Source organism: Orycteropus afer, unplaced genomic scaffold, assembly GCF_000298275.1.
Source record: "Orycteropus afer afer isolate SDZICR_OR568_19922 unplaced genomic scaffold, OryAfe1.0 scaffold00059, whole genome shotgun sequence".
Lineage (NCBI taxonomy): Eukaryota > Metazoa > Chordata > Mammalia > Tubulidentata > Orycteropodidae > Orycteropus > Orycteropus afer.
Genome location: NW_006921646.1, coordinates 7,286,759 through 7,292,108, shown reverse-complemented (window position 1 = coordinate 7,292,108; position 5,350 = coordinate 7,286,759). Strand labels below are relative to the sequence as shown.

At 41.2% G+C, this 5,350-nt stretch overlaps 1 protein-coding gene across 1 annotated transcript in view; it reads right to left on the bottom strand.

The window, feature by feature from the left end:
- ZFAND3 (zinc finger AN1-type containing 3) overlaps positions 1-5,350 on the bottom strand; it is a 502,295-nt gene that overhangs the window by 203,474 nt on the left and 293,471 nt on the right. The window lies entirely within an intron of this gene.

Sequence of the window (5,350 nt, the reverse complement as noted above, 5' to 3'; positions counted from 1 at the left end):
AGGTATGGGGAAGAGGTATGTGGATAGATCTCTCTGAATGGGCCAAAGAACTAAAGGTATTTATGTCTCATGTGAATGCCCACCAAAAGTTGACCTCGGCAGAGAAGGACTTTAACAATCAGGTGGACAGGATGAGATGTTCAGTGGAAACCAGCCATCCTTTTTCCCCAGCTACTCCTGTCATTGCTCAATGGGCTCATGAAGAAAGTAGTCACGGTGGCAGGGATGGAGGTTATGCATGGGCACAGCAACATGGACTCCCACTTACCAAGGCTGATTTGGCTACCGCCACTGCTGAGTACCCAATCTGCCAGCAGCAGAGACCAACACTAAGTCCAAGATAAGGAAACATTCCTCGGGGTGATCAGCCTGCAACGTGGTGGCAGGTCGATTACATTGGACCACTTCCATCATGGAAAGTACAGTGTTTTGTTCTTACTGGAAAAGATACTTATTCTGGATATGGATTCGCCTTCCCTGTACGCAACGCTTCTGCCAAAACTACCATTCGTGGACTTATAGAATGTCTTATCCATCTTCATGGTATCCCACACAGCATTGCTTTGGATCAAGGGACTCACTTCACAGCAAAAGAAGTGTGGCAATGGGCTTATTATGCTCATGGAATTCACTGGTCTTACCATGTTCCCCATCATCCTGAAGCAGCTGGCTTGATAGAACGATAGAATGGCCTCCTGAAAACACAATTATGGCACCAGCTAGGTGGCAATACCTTGAAGGGTTGGGGCAATGTTCTCCAGGAGGCTGTGTATGCTCTAAACCAGCATCCAATATATGGTTCTGTATCTCCAATAGCCAGGATTCACGGGTCCAGGAACTAAGGAGTGGTAACAGGAGTGATACCACTCACTATTACCCCTAGTGACCTACTCAAAAAATTTTTGTTTCCTGTCCCTGTTACCCTATGCTCTGTGGGTCTAGAGATCTTAGTCCCAAAGGGAGGAACACTCCCACCTGGAGACATAATACTGACTGCATTGAACTGGAAATAGGAATGCCACCTGGCCACACTGGCTTCCTCATGCCTCTGGATCAACAGACAAAGAAGGGCACTACTGTACTATCTGGTGTGATAGATCCTGATTACCAAGGGGAAATTGGATTGGCTTTACATAATGGAGGTAAAGAAGAATATGTCAGGAATACAGGGGATTCTTTAGGATGTCTCTTAGTACTACCATACCCAGTGATTAAGTCAATGGAAAATTAAAGCAACTCAATTCTGATATGACTGCTAATGGCCCAGACTCTTCAGGAATGAAGGTTTGGGTCACCCCACCAGGCAGAGAACCACGACCAGCTGAGGTGCTTGCTGAGGGCAAGGGAAACACAGAATGAATGGGTGGTGGAAGAAGGTAGTTCTGAATATCAGCTACAACCACATGACCAGCTGCAGAAATGAGGACTATGATTGTTATATGTCTTCATTATGTATATGCATCAAATATTTTTGTTTCTTTCTGTTATGAACTGTGAAATGTAAATAAGTTTAATGCATTTTGGTTGTACATGTGTTAGCATATCATGTTAGGCTCAAATATGACATTATACTTGTCCTTATTTAGAGATTATACATGATTAAGAAGATGTGTACAGCTGCCAAGTTGACAAGGGGTGGACTGTGACAGTTGCAGCTGTGTGTCAACTTGGCTGGACCACAATTCTGTGTGGTTTAAGCTGTTGTGATGTGGTTATTCCCATGATGGGATCAGATGATTATGTTTTGAACACCCAATCTGTTGAAAGGGAGTTTCCCTAAGGGTGTGGCCTGCTTCCAGTATATCCATGGACATCTTGGGAAAAGAGACATTCTTCTGTGGATCAGGAATCTGTTGTGCTGCCTACAACTGTCTGTGAGTGAACAATCCACCATTTGGCCTGGAGATCTTGGATTCATCATTCGTTGGAGTCAACAGCTCGTGTACTGCCTGCCTTGAGCTCCTCAGCCCCTATGGCCGTAAGAGTCGGGAAAAGCCTCCAGCTTGACGTTTGATCCAGGAACTTTGGACTTGCCAGCTTCTATAAGTGTGTGAGTCATTTTCCTAAGATAAATTTCTCTGTGTACATATATATATATAAGCTTTACTGATTTTCTTTCTCTACAGAACCCAGTCTAACACATTTGGGTCTCCATTTAGAGGACCTAGGGGACTGGAGCCACCCAGTGGAGAGACCTGTACAGATACCACCCACTGAAGATCTGTACATGTGCCAAGTTGACAAGAGGTAGAATTGTGGTGGTTATGTTTTTGTGTCCACTTGGCTGGGCCTGGTTGAGTGGCTGGGCAGCTGGTGGTAGTTATTCCCCATGATGAGACTGGCTGACAATCAACTCCATGGTGGGATCTACCATAAGCAGCTGAGTAGCTTCTTTTGGGATATGGTCTGCTTACTGTATATAAGGAGAAGCCTTGGGAATGGTCTCCAGCCTATGGCACACTTGGACCCTGCATGTAGCCGTGTCTTTGTTAAGCAGTCTGAGATGCTCTGCCGACCTTGGGACTTACAATGGACTTAAGTTAATGGCCTGCCGTGTGGTTTGGTAACATAAAGACTGTGCCTTTTTACTTTTCAACCTTGGGGCTTCTCAGCCTCAGCAACCAGCAGCTGTCTGAGCGAAGAAATGCCTCTAGCTCCAGTGGGCCGGGAGCAGGAGGCAAAGCTGGACCCCAAGGTTGAGGGGCTTTCACCCAGCCCCTAGAGCCTGGCACTTTGAACTTGGACTTAAAGCCTCCACATTGTAAGAATAAACTCCTGTTTTCTAAGACCATCCCATTTGTGGTATATTCCTGTCGGAGTGGCACTAGGTAACCAGAACACCTTCTGACCTATCAATTCTACTTCCAGAATTCATCAGAGAGAGAGAGAGAATTGAGTATGTGCAAAGTCTACACTATCTATGCAGATTAACATATAAAAAGTTGTTTTAATAAAAGCCTGGAGGAAGGGCATGATCTAAAGATCCAACAATTGTGAAATGGAATAGTATGATGAAAAACTATGCAGTCGTATAAAAAGAAAACATCGATTCTATTTGTACTGATATGAAATGACCTCCAGGACATATTGAGTGGAAAGAACAAGGAATAGCAGAATGCATAAATAGGAAAACCAGAAGGAGCACATACACAGAGAACCAAACTTTGTGGATGAGGTCAGGAGTAGGGGAGAGATTTACCTTCCACAGTATACCCTTCTCGTACCTTTTAAAAAAATTTATAGAATGTGTAGTACCTCCTATTTTAAAAATAAATACCTTTTCTCATATAAAAAAATTAAAATGATATGCTTTGAAAAGAATGAAAAAGGAAAGACAAACTTCCTGATGGCATAATTATAACCATTCATGATGTGCTACAAGATATACTGTATTTTTACGCAAATAATGCATGCATTACACAATTTTTTTGCAAACCAAGCAACCCTTTTGCATGTTAGTTTACTATGAGTGCTGTGCATGTTACATACAAAACATAAAGTAATGGATTTTGGTCCTTTGTATTTTACTTCAAAATGTAAATTAAAATTTTTTTAAATTAGCCATGAGATAATATTAAAGAAATATGCATGTCAATGTGTCCCTTTTAGAAAAACCACTTTATTGACTGTTACACTATGTTTTTATTTATTTAGGAGTCAGGTTACAAGTGACATTATCTGACTCATGTTATTTTGAACTACCACCTGTCTGTCAGTTTGCTGTGCTATGGTGACTTGCATGCTGCTGTAACATTGGAAGCTATGTGTCACTGGTATTTTAAATGTCAGCAGAGTGACCCGAGGTAGAAAGGTTTCAACAAAATTTCTAGACTAAGATGAAGAAAGGCCTGGCAATCTACTTCAGAAAATTAGCCAAAGAAAACCTTATAGATCACAACATAACACTGCCCAACTCACTTGCTTTGGACACCTCATCAGGAGGGATCAATCAAATCACCACAATTGGTAAAGCAGAGGACCAGCCAGAGTGAGGAAGACCCTTGCTGAGATGGATTAGCACAATAGCTACAACAATGGATTCAATCATGCTGGTGATCCTGAGAATGATGCAAGACTAGGCAACCTTTGGTTCTGTTGTACATAAGAGGTTATCATGAGGCAGCTCAAAGAGCTAGCTATCTAATTTTGAAAGCCATATATAAATACTAAATTCATACTATTTTGAAATAACTGGCTCTGGAGTCTGTCTTCCCTTACCTGTGATAGTGTAATGCCCACCAATGACTATAAAACACAGATGATTTTCAAAGTCTACAGAAAGGTAGGTGAAGATAAATAATTATATATACTTTTCTAGATATGAAAGCATACTTTTGATAATAAACAGATAGAAATTTTGGGAAAAGGGACAAAACCCAAAACAAGACATCTGAGAATGCTGATAGAATATTATTTTCTAACTGTGGTTTGAGAAAATAAACTCAATAAAATCTAATTTCATAAAGCAAGTAACACAAAGAAAAAACAAAACAGGCACCTATCTCTGGGAAGGTAAAATATGTAGCAAGTTCCATGGAAGACAGAAAGGCACATCTAAAAATACATGGTTCTTTTTTCCTTCTTATGGGGGATAGGGGTACCCCTCTCCACTGAAATACAAAATGATCACCATACCTGGCCCTCTCAACTTTTAAAAGTATCAAATATAGAAATTCTGAAATATATATTTGCTTTGGGAGCATCATTTACTTTGCAATTTAGTATTCACAAAATGAAAAGACAGGGTTTGCTAAAGTGGCTTCAGAGAAAAAAAATATGAACAGTGGTTTAGTGAAACTAAGCAGATCAAGCTTTCACACTTTATTTTAAAAACACTGAGCTACCTCAGAAATGCATGGCTCACTGGGCACACTAATAACTAGCTTCAAATACTAGCTGAAGTCACTGTGGAATGGAAAAGTGGTGCTTCTACCTGAATGCCAAAGAGCCCTTACCCAGACTTACCCACTGTTTTGTTACTCCCTCCTCTTGTGTTTTATCCCAATGCTTCCCCACCCTTTCTTGAGTTACTTCTTGAGCCCATGTTTCTAAGAATGATAATCCACTTGGAGATGCTGGCTATTAGGAAGCTGGTTCATTCTACCATATGGCTGGCTTGAAAACACCACTTCCTCACTTCCCTGAGTCACACCTGCCAAACTTCCACAACCCAAAAATGCCTGTGATCGTTTTAGTAAGGGAACTTGTGAAATTAATTCTTCTCGTGCATCAAGGTACTCCCTTACAACCTTCCTCACCCTCTATCTCCCAATTCGGTGAATGTGACTAGAAGGCAAGCAATGCCAGGTTAGGAAAGGGATGCTCAAGACACTTAAAAAAAAAAAAAAAA